The following is an 18,204-nucleotide window of genomic DNA, read 5'->3' as shown; positions in this document are numbered from 1 at the left end:
ACGTAAACCGAGGCAATGGCATACGCAATGCAATAGCATGGAAATGGCATATAAAATGTAACATGGACTTACACTAACATGAGAGAGCCTCAGCCACACTCATATAAGAGGCTGATGGATGAAAATGAAGTGCCTCGAAATGCGTGCACACGGGCACGTAAACCGAGGCAATGGCATACGCAATGCAATAGCATGGAAATGGCATATAAAATGTAACATGGACTTACACTAACATGAGAGAGCCTCAGCCACACTCATATAAGAGGCCGATGGATGAAAATGAAGTGCCTCGAAATGCGTGCACACGGGCACGTAAACCGTGGTAATGGCATACGCAATGCAATAGCATGGAAAATGATATGCAAACATGCTAATGGATTTTCAGCAATGAAATGTGGGGGAAAACAGCCCCGAAATGAGGCGAAAACACACCTGATGCATGGAATCTCTCCCGAAATGCAAATTAGGCGCATAGAATGAACTACAGCTATACAAAGCATGCATAATTGGTACACGAGACGAAAAGACAGAAGCAAGGCAGCCTCAAAATAAGTATTTTTACAGTACAAATCATGGCCAAAAAGCAAGCAAAGATAGGGCAACAATGGCATGCAAAAATGGACCTAAACATGAGATTATGAAGCAACTCACAGCCGCTAACTCCAAATAGGTTAAGGCCCTTCAACAACATTGAAGAGGGGCCAAAAATAACCCACTTTACAGAATTGTAAAAACCCTAAAAACAAACATAGATATGGCTAAGCTCTTATGCAAGAAAAAGGGCCAAAAGGTGGCCAAAGAGGCAAGTGGTATATGAAAAGCCCAAACTGAAAAATTCTCTTCTACAACATTGAAGAGGGACCAAAAATATGCATATTTACAGAACTGTAAAAACCCCAAAACAGTATACAAACATGCTAGAAATGCGATGCAAAATGAGGCTCAAAAGTGGCTATAACATGAGGTATACAAAGCATTCATCAAACAAGAAAGGACCCTTAATAAAACATGTTAAGAAGGTCAAAATAAGACTTTTCTAGCTCTGTAAAACACCCAAAAATGGAAGCATAATGGGCTGCCAAGACATGCAAGAAAAGGGGACCAAGGAGGGATATTGAAGCAAGTGCAATATGGGGGGCTCAAATAGGGTTGAGCCCTTAATGAAACAAGAAAATTAGCTCAAAAGAAGGCCACTTTCAGTTAGGGCCGGAGCTCAAAACAATAAGCATGTATGGCTAAGAAATGTTGCAAAATTAAGCTCAAAAGAGGGGAAATAGGACTTACCTTTGAAGACAAGTCTTGGATGCTTCTTGGCTTGAGTTTGCAGCACCCTTAGGCCTTGGAGAACACCTTCAAACTTCTGGAATGGAGGATGGAAGGGTGGGGGTTGGTGGTGTAGAAGAAATGGTGGTGTTGGACTTGGAGGTTTTCAAGGAAATGAGATAGATGGAGGAGGATCTTTGTATGCAAGCTTGAAGATGATTTTTTCTAACCCCCTAAACCAATGCTTGCAGCTGGTTATATAGACAAAAAAGAGGGAGAAAAGGAGGGGCAAAGGTGGGGGAAAAGGAGACAAGTTTTTCCCCCAAGAAATATCCCCCGGATTGAGATATTTTCTGGGGGATACAGCTATACAGCTGTAAAGTGTGCAGTGCAAGGAACATGGCCGGCCACCTTTTGGACTTGCAGGTGGCCGGCCGGCCACCTCCCCTAGCCGGCCGGCTAGGGGTCAAAAAGGTCAACCTGCTTTAGTGGCCGGCCACCACAAAAGGTGGCCTCCCAGGTCTCCTCTTCACAACCCTATGGTTCGAATTTGGAAACTCTAAAACAGGAGAGAGAACAAGCCATTTTGAAGAGGGGTTCAAAAGGTTCAAATGGAATTAATGGCCGGCCATAAACTTTTAGGGTCCTCCCATGTGTGTACATCACAAATATGTGGTTTGGGGTTGAAGAAAATGGCTCCAAGGTGTTCAACATTGGCTCGGAAGTGAGAAAAACGGGTGTCGGAGGGCGAAAATGGAATATAACTGGTTGCCAAGATAATTGCTGGCCTCCCACCCTCCAGTGACCTTCCTGGTGATGAAACAGAGGCACCTGCCAAAAATGAACGAAAACCGATGCAAAACGAATGCTCGGGGGCCAAAACACGCAGTTCGGGGTCCCGAAAATGGGCTGCCAAGCACCGAAAGTGGCGTTCGGCCACGAAGTGGGTTTCTCAGACCCCAGTGTCCCTTGAAAGGGAGAAAATAAGATGTATGCCAAAATTCAGAACAAACGGAGATGGTTAGGCGGTCCTGAACCGAGGCACACGGCCAACGGTCCCGAAAAACCGGAAATCGGACTCCGAAATGGGCAAAATGGCCTGCGGCCACAAAATGTAGCCCACGGCCACTGAGAGATGGTCTACGGGACCTCTCCCTCCCCTCGGGAAAAGAAACAGAGAAAACCGAGTCTGGTTCACAAACCGAGGCAAGGCATAGAAGAGGGTTCGAAAGTCCGGAGGCAGGGCTCACGGCCGCGACTCTGAAACTTCTGAACGAGCACGATATGCAACGTCACCAAGCGCTCAATCGGTGATGTCTGAGTCTTAAGGTCGGTCAAAAATGGGGTGTCTACACATGTTCCTGACATTCGCCTTAATTTGATCTCTACTGGGAAGCTGGATGATGAAGGCTTCAACAACAAATTTGGTGATGGAATATGGAAGCTCACAAAGGGTTCTTTGGTGGTGGCTAAGTGCAAGAAGACTCATACACTTTATTTGATGCAAGGAAAAATTTGTAAAGGTGTTGTCAATGCACTTCAAGATGACACTTCTACCGAATTGTGGCACAAACGGCTTGGCCATATGAGTGAAAAGGGGCTGAAAGTATTGTTCAAGAAAGAGCTCCTACCCGGTTTGAAAGGTACACATCTCAAAACTTGTGTTCATTGTTTGGCGGGTAAATAACATAGAGTTTCTTTTCATAAAAATGTTGCTTCAAGAAAAGAAAATGTTTTGGAGTTGATTCATTCGGATGTTTGTGGTCCTTTAAAAGTTAGAACACATGGTGGTGCACTTTATTTTGTTATTTTCATTGATGATTATTCAAGGAAAGTTTGGGCTTTTCTACTAAAAACTAAAGATCAAGTTCTAGAAGTATTTAAGCATTTTCAAGCCATGGTTGAAAGAGAAACAGGACAGAAATTGAAGTGCATCCGATCAGACAATGATAGTGAGTACATTGGGCCATTTGATGAGTATTGTCACAGTCAAGGTATTCGGCATCAAAAGACAGTTAAGAAAACTCGTCAACAAAATGGAGTTGCCGAGAGGATAAACCGCACCATTGTGGAAAGAACAAGGAGTTTGCTTTTACAAGCTAAATTGCCAAGATCCTTTTGGGGTGAGGCATTGAAGACAGCGGTTGACGTGATCAATTTGTCTCCTTCCTATCCATTGAATGGTGATGTTCCAGAAAGAGTTTGGACCTGCAAAGATGTGTCTTATGAGCACTTGAAAGTGTTTGGTTGCCGAGCTTTTGTTCACATTCCAAAAGATGAGAGGTCCAAGCTTGATAGTAAGTCAAGACAATGAATTTTTCTTGGCTATGGGCGTGATGAATTTGGGTATAGATTGTGGTATCCGGTCAATAAAAAAGTCATTTGAAGCCGTGATATTGTGTTTCTTGAAGACCAAACAATTGAAGACTTTGGCAAATGTGATCAACCAGAGCCAAAAACTAGTGATCTCATTGACATGGATCCATCTCCTTCATCTTCAGTTGATGATGAAAATGGGGGAGATGTGCAGCCACCTATTGAAGATGTAGAGGATGATGCTAATCCTAATGAAGTTGAGCCAAAAATTAAGGAAGAGCATCCAATTCAAGAACCGCTACCACAACTTGAGTTGAGGAAATCTACAAGGGACCGACAACCTTCAAAAAAGTATCCTCCCAATGAGTTTGTGTTGATTTCTGATCAAGGGGAGCCTGAGAGCTATCAAGAAGCAATTGAGCATGCAAAGAAAGGTGATTGGAAAAAGGCCATGGAAGAGGAGATGAATTCTTTACTTGAAAATCACACCTATGATTTAGTGAAGTTGCCTAAGGGGAGGAAAATTTTGAAAAATAAGTGGGTTTTCAAATTGAAGAATGATAGCAAGAATCTGAGGTACAAAGCACGTCTTGTTGTGAAAGGCTTTGGGCAAAAGAAAGATATTGACTTTGATGAAATTTTCTCGCCGGTTATGAAGATGTCTTCTATTCGGGTTGTACTTGGCATGGCTGCAAGTATGAACCTTAAAGTTGAGCAACTTGATGTGAAGACCGCATTTCTTCATGGTGATCTTGAAGAAGAAATTTGCATGGAGCAACCGAAAGGTTTTGTGAAAAAAGGAAAAGAGAAATGTGTTTGCAAATTGAAGAAAAGTTTGTATGGTCTCAAGCAAGCCCCGCGGCAATGGTACAAAAATTTGACTCTTTCATGATGAATAATGGTTTTTCTAAAACCACTTCGGACCATTGTGTGTTTGTGAAAAATTTCCCTGTTGGTAAATTTATTATTCTTTTGCTTTATGTTGATGACATGTTAATTGTGGGTCAAGATTCTACCATAATAAACAGGTTGAAATTGGAGTTGAGCAAGTCTTTTGCTATGAAAGATTTGAGACCGGCAAAGCAAATACTTGGTATGAAAATTGTTCGTGATCGCAAAGAGGGGCTGATTTGGTTGTCTCAAGAAGGCTACATTGAGAAAGTTCTTGAGAGGTTCAACTTAAATAAAGCAAAGTCGGTTGGTTTTCCACTTGCGGGTCACTTCAAGCTTAGTTCGAATCAATGTCCTACAAGTGAGAAAGACAAGGAAGAGATGCTGAAAGTTCCTTATGCTTCAGCAGTTGGTTCTTTGATGTACGCCATAGTTTATACAAGGTCGGATGTTGCTCACGCCGTTGGTGTGGTGAGTCGTTTTCTCTCTAATCCGGGTAAAGAACGTTGGGCAGCAGTAAAATGGATTTTAAGGTATCTTCGAGGGACTTCGAAGGTGTGTTTGCATTTTGGGGATGGTAAGCCGATGCTTGATGGGTTCACAGATTATGACATGGCCGGTGATATTGATTCTAGGAAATTTACTTCGGGGTATTTGATGACTTTTGCGGGGGGAGCTGTGGCATGGCAATCTAAATTACAAAAATGTATTGCTCTCTCAACTACCGAAACTGAATTTATTGCTATTACAGAAGCTTGCAAAGAAGAGCTATGGTTGAAGAAATTTTTGCAAGAGTTGGGTTTAAAGCAAGAAAAGTATGTGCTTTGTTGTGATAGTCAAAGTACTATTCACTTGAGTAAAAATTCTACTTTTCATTGGAGATCGAAACACATTAATGTGAGATACCATTGGATTCGTGATGTGTTAGATTAGAAATTGTTACAACTCGAAAAGGTTCACACGGATGATAATATTTCGGATATGTTGACTAAAACTTTGTCGAGGGACAAACATTTGAAGTGTCGAACTTTGGCGGGTATGGTTGATATCTCCACCTATGTCGGTAGGGGAGAATTGTTGGGTATACCTCTTTATTGGAGTGTGGGACCCAATTGGTTTTGGAAAAAGAGTTTAATTTGGTTTAGTATTAATTATAATATATTTTTTATACATTATATTTAATTTGTTGAGACACACTCCAATTTGGAAACAACTAAGGTTTGATAATAAACCTTAGATTCACAATATATAAATATTGTTATATGTTTCCATGAGGCTGTGCCAGAAGGTTTTTTGGAAAATCAATTCGGTGGAATAGTGTTGCCGTTGCTATACTGTAGTTAATCAATCAATTCGTGGCTTTGGAATTACTTTGTGGAGCAGCAGTCAATTTGGTAGTGTAAAGGAAAATTCCAAGATTTTTTTTGATTGATATGGGTTGTTATTTTTTGGGTCTTCTTCAACTCTGGTTCTGAAGATTTTGGTTCTTCTATTTGGTGATGTCTTTTCTCTTGTTTATTTGTGATTATTTGGAATTCACCTAAGGATGGTCTGTGAAACCATTCGTGTCTCATTTGTAATCGTTTGGAAACTTATTTGGTTGATAGTGGAATCGGATTTCGATCTCGTGGACGTACCTTACATTGAGGGAACCACGTAAAAATTCTTGTGTTGCTTTTGATTTAATTTTTCCGCATTAGTTTTTATTCTCATTGATTGATTTAGTTTTAGGGAATCACATCGATTTTCCCTAACACAATTAAACACAATTAGCAGATAATTCACTTCATTTTTCATGCACACACTCCACGAAACATGAATAAGATAGTGCTCGCATCACATTTATTAAAGTAGTACTACTGCACCCAACATGAAGGTATGCATCTACTGCAAAAACAAAAAACAAAATAAAGAAGTAAACAACCACATTATAAACACACAATTCCAAAACATGAAATAACCAACGATATGTGAATATTTACATCAGGCAAACAACACTACTAATCCCAAATTGAACACTTTGTTGTCATAACTACACATCATTACAGATTATACAAGTCCAAATCCACACCACCAAATATAATGACAATAAACAATATGAAAACATCTCATCACAATGATATAACCAATAATATGTGAACGTACAAATTGTTCACACAATGTGTATAGTCACGTTGGTGACGCAATGTGAATATTCACTAGAGCTAAAAAAACAAAGTCATATCTGAACGCATTACCAAACAAAACCTATAACCCCATTCAAACAACCAAAACTTGCATGTCTATCTATTCCAGAAAATGAAATTGACAGCAAAAACATACAATCATTTATGTACATTCACATTGTTCATGCGATATAAATATTCACGACATTAAAAAAACAGAGCAATATCTTAAACGCATTACCAGACAAAACCCATAACCCCATTCAACCAATCAAAACTTGCATATCCATCAATTTCAGAAAATAAAATTGAAAACAAAAAACTGAGCATACAATCCTTTATATAAATACAAAAATAAATGAACATGCATCAATTATATATTAACCTTGAGATGACTACTCGTTCTTTCCTTTGATCAATATATCTTATTTCGCAGTATTGTAAAAAAATAGAGCACAAACGAAGTCTTGACTCTTCGTCTTCCTCAAACACCAACCAAACCCTAACACAACCAAGAAACACACAACGAAGTAACTCACAATGATATTGAAAATGAACGACAATCAACATGAATCTTGAGAACTACCAAAACATAATAATAGTAAAAAATGAGTAAATAATTACAAAATCATTAAAAAAAATTATAACTTCAATTATTAATATTAATAAATAAATAAAATTATTGATTTATAATTATTTTTATAAAAATACACTTATGTGTAATATACCAAATAAATAAAAGGGCCAAAATTAATTAGCGGTCTAAAGCTTTATTTGGGATGTACTATTTTAACATAATTTTTTTTTATCTTTTTATTTTATTTAGGACATATTACTTTTAATTTGGATTACATTATCTTTATATTATTATATTACATATTTTTTTATATAAAAATTAAAATATATATTTATTTAAATCATTTTAAATAACTCTTAAAATTCGTGGATGGAATATTAGAAAGGAAGCGATGTCTGGAGGTATGGTGGTCCATGGAGAGAAACACGAAGGGATGTGATAACATGATGGACGGTGTACCTATGTGGATGATAAATTTTTAATGGTCCCTATTTTTTATTAGGTGGCATAATTTTTACTTTTGTTTTTATTTTTTCTTGCCGGTAAAGAAAATTTTCAACAATGTTAAAGGATCATAATTTTTATGGCTATAATGGTTTAAAATTGTCAAAACGATGTCATTTTGGTATATTTTACACCCAAAATGACGTCGTTTTGACAATTTTAAACCATTATAACCATAAAAATTATGCCTCTAAAACATTTTTCGAAAATTTATTGCCAGAGAAGTGGGAGTTACACGTAAGAAAACCTAGTTACACATTACAATTATGTTGACTTTTATCTACCAGTCCAATCATAAGGTGACCCAATTTAGTCGACTTTGTAGAGTTTATATTATATATTATATGTATTTTATAATTTTAAAAAATGATATAATTTTAATTTTTTGAGTCATAATTTTTAAAAAATATCATAACTAAATACAATATGAGACATAACTAAAAAACTCATAAATTATAATTAGAATAATATTATAATTAAAAAAATAAAATAATTAAAAGTGCATATATATTAAAATTTCCTTTTATTAAACATCAATCCAATTGATGACATCTTTTAATTTGACAACGTTGTACAAATATGATTATTATATTTTTGTATCAAAAATCAAATGTAAATATCATCTATAAGCCTCATAGAGAGAGAGAGAGAGAGAGAGAGAGAGAGAGAGAGAGAGAGAGAGAGAGAGAGAGAGAGAGAGAGAGAGAGAGAGAGAGAGAGAGAGAGAGAGAGAGAGAGAGAGTGTCTTATTAATTTTTTGTAATTTTATAGGTTAGTATGAAAGATAATGTATCATTGATGATAAATTTGGACAGAGATGATTTAGAGCTCTAAAAAAAAAATGCTAAATCAGCTATAATGAGTTGGAAATGCAAAAAAGAAAAAAAAAAAAAAACAAAAACAAAAACAAAAACAAAACAAAAAAAAGATTCAACCATCACATCATGAGAGGACCAGCTCATTAGAGCTCCCCTATAACTCCTACTTTAGTGCTCCCAAGCATTTTTGAAATTTGGAAGAGGAGTTGTTAATTTTACCATTAAAATAGTGCAATATATTGAAATTTTTCTAACATTTTTTTATAATCAGTTATTCGGATCAATTTATGGGTATCTCAATTAATTTTGGGGTTCTAAAGTTAACAATTGGACAAATCTTTAGTGACCTTAAGGTTTAGAATGTGTAGTCTTCATAAAATTCAAATATATAATCTCTTGGATAATAAATTATTTGGTTGTCTTGTCGTTCCACGGATCCTTTTTATCCTAAACAATAATGAATTTTACTCACATCATTAACTAATTTATATAAAATGTTCATCTCGTCCTGGATAAAGATACACATATTCATTATATATTTCATGTAAGTTTAAAATTTGAAAAGAAAAAACAAAAAATAAAAAAACAAAAAATAAATCACTCTAAGCCTCCGTTTGGGAAGTGGGTTGACTTTTTGGCTTTTTGGCTTTTTTGGCTATTTTAGCCTGGGCTAAAAAGCTTGGTTTGGGAAGGGTTTTTTGACTTTTTGACTTTTTTGACTTTTTTTGTGAGAGAAGAATGTAATGATTATGGGTTGGATGTGATGTTTTGTTTATTATGGCTAAAATAGCCTATTTTGTTTTTTGTGGCTAAAATAGCCAAAAAAACCTGAAAAAGCCCTTGCCAAACGGAGGCTAAGATGATATTTGTGATTGCCGCCAAGATGAATGTATTTTTGCCTCGTCAAAATTACAATTGCGAACGGTGAAGCATTAGAACATTCTCATTTTCATCATTTCAGAAACTACACACTCACGTCCGTACACACACATGAAGTACCGTGCACATTCAACCCATGCTCTCCCCAATAATTGGACAGGAAGAATCTTTTACATTATGTTTGGGTAGAAAATTTGATAAGAGATTTTAAATATTACAAAATAAATAAAAATTGTATAAAATTAAATAAAATATAAATATATTTTATTTACAATTTTTTTTTCTTTTCAAATTATTTTTCAAATTTTGCAATTAACACGGATCAATTTCTTATCTGTTTTTTAACTATCATAGATCACTCTGATAAAAAACGGCTCAAATCAACTTCTTATCGGAGTGATGTATGGCGGTCAAACTCACCCCTAGAGTTGCCAGGGACACGACCATACCCGCAACGCTGGTCAAAAGTAATGGTCTTCGCCCGATCCGATCAAGTAAAATGTTGCCACGAGAACGAACAGAGTCTTGACAAATCCCGTAAACAAAGTATAACGCAGCGGAATAAAAATTATGATCATACCTTTCAAACAGAGTCTGAATTGAAGGATCTCGTGGGTAAATCACGTACTTCCTGAATCTGGTCAATCAACCCAGCAATGGGGTGATATTACAATAGTGAATATCACCCACACAAACCACAGTGCAAATTGCTTTGATCGTTGTTTTTGGGAGAGAGTCAGTATATGGGAAAAACTCAAACATACGTTAATCACCCATATCCCATATATCAGATATATAATCTATTTATCTCATTTATCCATATTAGTTATATGAGATAATATCTGATATCTATATCATTTATCCATATCAGGATATGATAGATATATATCCTGAGTGGCTATCCAAATAGGTTTGAATTCAAATTCAAAACCCATTTGGATAAGGTTCAAAAGGCTGAAAAGGGTCATGCCACATGGGCGCCCATTTCTAACATCTCCCACTCGCACATGAGTTGGCATGACACTACCACATCTCTATCTCAATCTCCCCAAAAATGAACAATCTCATACTAGCCAATGCACCGTGCGACCGCTGAGAACACCTGCAAGTGGGAGCTCTATACTAGAAACTCAATATGAGTCAGCATAGAGACATCAACCCAAAAAGAACAAAAATAGTGTCTCATGTACCCAGACCCATCTAGCTACATCAGTCCAACAACATCTCTAATCCCTCAAAGAGCATGTTTGACTCTCCTAGGTCCCGCATTATATTCACACCCATTCAGCATCCTATAAAGAGCGATGTGAGTTGTCGACAGTGAATATAGAGCAGAGATGTAGAACTAGATGATCTTCCCTTCACCCTCATATCATTCAATTTGAAATTGACCGCTTTCTCAGTAATGTCCCTTAAAGCCGAATCATACATGACCGCAGGCAACATATCAAAGTAGCTGAACATCAACTCCTCATCTTATGACATAGTCAAAGGTCACAAAAGGCACAAAGTGAAGTCATTTAGGGAAAAATGACTTTTAGGACTCACACGGTGAAGAAGCAGAGATCCATTCTTTCACCTCGCTAACGGGTCGATAAGCACATGCAGTATAAATGCATGTTATAGTGAAGTTACTCTTCCAAAGAGTGATATTAAACTCACACACCATACAGATCTTAGTCTAGTCGCTCTTAAGCGCACAAGTCGCTTCCTAGCGTCTAACTCGAATTCTCTATTTGCTCACCTCTCAGGCATCAAATGAGATCTCGCATCTAGCTATCCATAACAGGCATATCATGGAAAAGTGGGTACTCTCATATCCATGGTTGGTCTCTAACAAGACCTCATCTTGGCTCCAACCAAGGCGACATAGCTAGTGGATAATTTTAGCTTCTAGTCTCATCCTTACTCGCTACCTAGCGCTTAGGGCGATTGCTCGTGTGAGTGAGCCAATCTTGCCTGCTAACATCAATTTAATTATTTTGTGTATGCTAATTCACAAACCATTGCTAAAAGTAGTAAACATAAATGTGTAATAGAAACAAATATGAATACCAATGGCATAAATATCCCCAAAAAAATGAGTTCAACTGAATACACATAAAAATATCACCACCTACGTAGTCCTAAAGCCCTAACATGAGTAAGATAAACATCTCTAGCAATGGGCTTAGTCAAAGGGTCCGCAACCATGCGACTTGTAGGGATGTGCTCCAAGATCACTTATTTCTGCGCCAAAATGTCTCTGATAAAGTTTAACCTCACATCAATGTGTTTGGTTCTGCCATGGTATTTAGGATCCTTAGCGTAAGTGAGTGCAGCCATGCTGTCACAATGGATAGTCACAGGGTCTGAAGTGTGTGTAACAACATCCAAATGCTGAAGGAATCTTCTCAACCACACGGCTTCCTGAACGGCAGATGAACAAGCCACAAACTCAGCCTCCATAGTCGATAAGGCGATACAGGATTGCTTCTTACTGCTCCAAGAAATAGCACCATCGCTAAGCATGAAAGCATATCCTGAAATAGACTTATGCTCATCTAGGTCTCCTCCCCAGTCAGCATCACAATAGCCAACTAGATGTAGATCTGAACTCTGGTAGCAAATCGGGAGTTGTTCGGCCCACCTCCCCTTAGACGCTTCCAATTGTTTCTTGATCCCCATTCAAGATAGTTTTGTTCAAAGCTTTTTCTTGCCTGTTGCTCAGAGGATAAGCCAATGTTGAGTAGTAAGCTTTAATTCTATATTGGTCAGAAAGTTCCTTCTATAATCTATAGTCAAATTGCGTGCCATTGTCTGATATAAGTGCCCTTGGAATTTCGAACCTGGTGATTATGTTGCGCCAAAGAAATTGCCTGATATCCACTTCTTTGATGTTGGCCAGTGGTTCAGCCTCTATCCATTTCGTAAAATAATCTGTGGCCACAACTAACCATTTTAAATTTCATGGGGCTCTTGGCATTGGTCCGACCAAATCCAGGCCCCATTGAGCAAATGGCCAAAGGCTAGCAACTGGGTTAAGTTCGTTAGAGGGTTGCTAAACAATCGGTACATACCTTTGGCATGTTGAGAATAGCTGCATAAATTCTTGGGCATCATTTTGCATATAAGGCCACCAATACCCCTGGGTAAGGTCTCGATAGGCTAGAGATCTGCTTCCGGAGTGGGCTCCATACGATCCTTCATGAACGTTCTCCAAGATTCTTGCTCGCTTGGGTGGATGCACCTTAGGTAAGGGCCAGAATACGATTTTTTGTATAGCTGGTTCGAGGAATTCATCAAAAAACGCGTAGCCTCTAGGCTAATCCAATGTGCTTCTTTTTGTGGCTGGTAATATTCCTTCAGACAGATAGCGGACAAGCAAAATCATCTAATTTTCAGCTTACTGGATGTGCCACATAGTTCTCTCTTCCGCAATGTTGGAGGAGATGATGGTTTTGACCTCAATTGTTCAAGTATTCTTTTGGTCAATTATCGTGTCTAAGCTAAGCTAGCTAATACGCCTGTATGGCTGTTTTGATCTCATCCTATTTGTTGAATCTCGAATGAAAAAAATTACTCTGCTGCATTCTTGGTCGTAGCCAAATATTTTATCATTATTTCATCACATGCTGCATATTTCCCATTCATCTGTTTGGTGACCAACTGTGAATCACACTGAACGCTGATAGGGTCTACTCCAAGCAATTTGGCGGTCATGAGTCTATTAATGAGAGCCTCATATTCATATTCATTGTTGGTGGCCGAAAAATCCAACCGAGCAACAAATTCTATAGCCTCTTTGTCAAGCATGGTAAGCATAAACCCTATTCCTGCTCCTCTGTTGTTAGAAGCACCATTGTAGTGCACGGTCCATGATTTACGCAGCGAGTCCTCACTTACCCCTCCTGGCTCCTTCTCTTACGGAGAGTTCTACCATAAAATTTGCCAGAACCTATCCCTTAAATGCAGTTCATGGTTTAAAATGGATGTCGTATTGCCCGAGCTCGATAGCCTACTTGGAAATTCTCCCCGATGAATTTGGGTTGTGAAGGATTCATTTAAGTGGATGTTCGGAATAAATGATGATGGGATAGGCCAAGAAGTAATGTCGTAGTTTCCTGGACGTCACGACAAGCGCCAAAAGGAGTTTTTCTAAAGGTAAATACTTGGTTTCTACATCGAGCAATGTTTTGTTTATGTAGAAGACCTGTGATTTCCCATTTGGTGATTCCCTAACGAGTGTCGAACTTAAAACATGGTCGAATATAGCTAGGTATACATACAGCATTTCCCCCACTACTAGGCTTGTGAGTAGGGGTGATTTGGCCAGATAGGCTTTCAATTCTTGTAGTGCAAGATTGAATTCTGCGGTCCACTCAAACTGAGATTTCTTCTTTGTTAATTGGAAGAATGGTCGGCACCTGTCTGATGATCAACTGATGAATATGTTGAGCACTGCAGCCATCCTAGTAAGCGTCCGAATCCCTTTTATGGATGTGGGAGGAGATAAATCAAACAGTGCTTGGATCTGGTCAAGGTTGGCTTCTATTCTTCGATGAATAACAATATACCCAAGAAACTTCCCAGATCCAACCCCAAAGGCACATTTTGCTGCATTGAGCTTCATTTTGTATTTTCAAAGCACCATAAATGCTTCTTGAAGATCGGATGGGTGATCTTTGGTTTCCTATGGCTTGACCACCATATCATCGATGTAGACTTCAAGATTCCATCCGATCTATTTATTGAACATCTTTGTAACCAACCGTTGGTATGTAGCCCCTGTATTTTTCAATCCAAACGGCATTACCTTGCAATAGAACAACCCTAAAGGAGTGATGAAGGACGTTTTTTCCTGATCGTTCGGATGCATTACTATCTGATGGTAGCCCCTATATGCATCTAGGAAACTCATCCTCTCATGCTTGGATGTTGCATCTACCAGTTGGTTAATTTTGGGTAATGAAAAGCTGTCTTAGGGGCAAGCTTTGTTTAGATCAGTGAAATCCACACAGGCCCTCTATTTCTCGTTCTTCTTCTTGATAACAATAGTGTTGGATAACTACTCTGGATATTGTACTTCGCGAATGTTGTCAGCTTTGAGTAACTTTGCGACTTCTTCCTTTACGACATCTACATGTTGTGGTGCCGACCTTCTACTCCACTATACCACCAGCTTCGAGCCCTGACTTACATTAAGCCTGTGGCATACCACATGCAGGTCGATTCCCTCCATTTCATATGGGGTCCATGCGAAAATGTCCTTATAACGAAGTAAGAAGTGAACTAGTTGCTCCTTTTCTTTTCTTCTGAGGTAAGACATTTTTCTATGAGGAAGAACATCTCCTTGTTAGTGGGGTCAATCAGTATCTTCTCAAGTTCTTTGGTGCTTTTGTCGCTAGGTTGGGCACCGACCTACTTCTCGGCAGCCTCCAATTCTTGTGTTCAGATTTCTTGGATTACTTGTTTCACAGTAGACACAGCCATGCATTGTTTCGCCATTGCCTGATCTCTCTTTATTTCCCTTATTCTATTTTCCTCAGGAAAGCATACAATCTGGTGGAATGTGGATGAAACTACCCCCATTTGGTGGAGCCATGTTCGTCCCATTATGGCATTATATGGGGAGGGCACATTTACCACTTGAAATTCAACGTGTTGAACTGTTGCTCTAGCTTTCACTGGTAAAAGGATTTTTCCCAAGGAAAAAACTGGGCTTGAATTGAAACCATAGAGTGGTGAGTCTACTAAGAGTAAGGCTTCTAAGGACAGTTCATTTGTTTGAAGAGCGCATAGTACATGATTTCCGAAGAACTTCCCTGGTCTATCAATAGCCTTTTGACTATGAATCTCCTGATTTGTAGGGTTACTACCCGAGCATCATTGTGGGGCTGATAAACCCATGTCAGATCGTCATCAGAAATGTGATCCGTGATTTTGAGCAACACACTCTTTTGGTAGGGACTTTGAATAGAGTCATTACCTCTCCATGATGTGCTGATCTTCTTATCGCCTGACTTTTTGAGGGATTGAATATATCATAATAATGACTGCCATTTGTTGTGTGTCGCTGCTTTGTCCTTTCCTTTCTCTTTTATATCAAAAGAGTGGTTGAAGTAAGATCGTAAATGCCCGCTTTGAGCCAGCTCTTCCAAATATTGCTTCAATCCCTTACAATCCTCTATAAGATGCCCATAGTCTTTGTGGTAGGAATATCGTAATCTACGATTTTGAAGAGATGGGTCTCCGATCATCTTTGGAGGCCAAGAGAAGTAGAACTCATTCTAGATCTTTTCTATCAGACGGTATATGAGTTCGATGAAAGTGGTGACGACCGCTCGAAAAAACTCCTTTCTTGGCTTTGATTGTTCGGCGATGGCATTTGATTCATTTCTTTTGATGTCAAGAGACTTCTTCTCGTCATTTCTTAGAGCTCTTGGTGAGAGCTGGGCAGATTTTGGCTCTTCAGTCCTTCATAGATCGTCTTCGATTTCGCAGTGCTGCTCTACTCGCCTTATTAAACTAGCCACATCAGTAGGTGGCTTCTTTGTTAAGGACAATCGAAGCTTACTTGTGGACCGCAAACCCAATTTGAATGAGGCCACTATTAACTGTTCGTTGCAATTATCAATCTCGTTACAGGCCACCCAATATCTACTGGCATACTCTCATAGGCTTTCTGTATCGTCTTTCTTCATTGTAAGGAATACATCAACTTCTTTTGGTGGTTAGTTGTTAGTGATAAAGTATGAGATGAACGCTTGCTGCAATTGCTTCTAATCATTGATTGATCGGACTTCCAGTTTATAGTACCATCGAAATGCCATTTCTCCTAGACTTGAGGAGAACATTCGACAAATGATCTGGCCATTACTACTCCATAACATCATGGCTTGGGTATAATGTTAAATGTGGTTAGTTGGATCCCTTTTTCCATCGTATAGGTTGAATTTTGGTGGGGCAAACCTCTTTGGCGAGTCAGTACGTTCTATTGCCCGAGAGAATGGTGAAGCTAATTCTTCAGATGGGTTTAGGATTGCCCCTCATTCGTCCATCAAGCCAGCTCCATAAGTCATCCTTTTGATAATCCTGGGAGTCCTCTCTTCTGGTGACTTGGCGTTTTCTCTGCGTCCGATCTGGTTGGCTACTAGCCGTTTAGCTGGCGGTTCTGTGAGGACCGGTCTTCTTCTGAACATTAGCAATCCTTATTTAGGCGTCATGTCTTCTTCGGGCAAAGCGTAGTTCTTCTTTGAGGGCTTCAGCTTGTGCCACTAACCGATCTATAAGTGGATTTTGTTGGTCATTATTCGGCTTGGAAACTAGCTTTTCTGAGTTCTCGAGTGCCACCTCAGAGTCATGGCCGAAGTTTAGGCTGGCCATATTCTCGATCAATGCATTTAGATGATCGCTTGTATCTTTTCTAGAGAAAGATGGTTACTCATCTTCGCGATTTCCATAGACGACACCAATTGTGAAAGGTAGAAGATTCTCCACAGGGAATGTAAGACTAGGTAGTCCTTTCTTTACTCTACATGGAGAAACCAATTGGTCAGTGATCTCTCCGGACCAAATTTGGCCAGGAGTACCCTCCGATGATTAAGTTAGACATAAGATCGACCATATAATATTTATATTATGGAATAGATTTTTTAATTCTTTTTTTCCCTTCCTATTTGCTTTTCTTTATTCTTCCTTTTATAGTGTTATAGTCCGGGCTTTGATCGTTGGATTGACATCCTTAATTTAGGGTTTTAGTTATCTCCAGACTTTGGTCAGGCAAGTGGCCAGGTTGTTTTGATCCTTTGTTGTTGGATTACCTTACTGTGTGTGGCTGAGATTATGTCAGGCTGCTTAAATGCCTCATCCATCTAATCAGGTTCATCGGACTGTTATTTCATTTGCATAGGCCAAGCCTATGTACCTACCTCTGACGATTGTGATCTTTACTGTTGATTGTGAATGAAGACATTCCTACATTCTGCAGATCTCCTTCTAGAATGTGATTTTGTTTAGGCTTTAGTCACGTGACACTATTCCCTCATTCATTAGATCTATCAATGGTTGGGCCTTTCTGGTTGCTGGGCTGGATTTGGCCTCTAGATCTTGGGCTAATACGCTATCACAATCCAAACCCTCCCCTATAGGTTCAGCATCGTAACCTGCCAGTATTCCATAGATTACCGAAGGTCTCTTAATAGTAATTAAATAATTAGGGGCTAGCGGAAGCAAATATGCAAAATACAATGTCCATAGAGCTGTGTACACTTACATGGAACAAAAAATTTAAACTTATAATCATATCTATATATGACATCATCCACATGTCATTCCATGCATAGATAAACAAAAAGGGACTTAGCTCTATTTATAGAGTATAAAAAAGTCTTATTCAACAAAAGAAAGAAAAAGATAAAGACAGACATCATGTGCACTTGACTTGAACACTGAAACACTTGCGAATCTCCTCGGGAGGCACGATGGTTGGTTTGACAAATAGAACTCCGGGCTGGCATCTTAGGCCTGGTCTTGTGCCTGATCACCTGCATACGTAAATAATACGGTGAGCTAGAGCCCAGTAAATAACAATAGAGTTAAGAATTTATGAATGATGTCCCAAACAGATTCATAGAATAGATTTCATATCAGAAATAGATTCAGATTTACATGCTTTTATAGATTCATAAATAATCATACGTGATACATCCATTAGCTACAGATCAGATTGGTCATAAAGACCCACATGCACATGAGGTGGTCATAAAGACCCATTTTCACTTGAGATGGTCATAAGGACTCTTATTCACAT

Source organism: Camellia sinensis, chromosome 3, assembly GCF_055761805.1.
Source record: "Camellia sinensis isolate YWXY chromosome 3, ASM5576180v1, whole genome shotgun sequence".
Classification (NCBI taxonomy): domain Eukaryota; kingdom Viridiplantae; phylum Streptophyta; class Magnoliopsida; order Ericales; family Theaceae; genus Camellia; species Camellia sinensis.
This window is presented reverse-complemented; position numbering follows the sequence as displayed.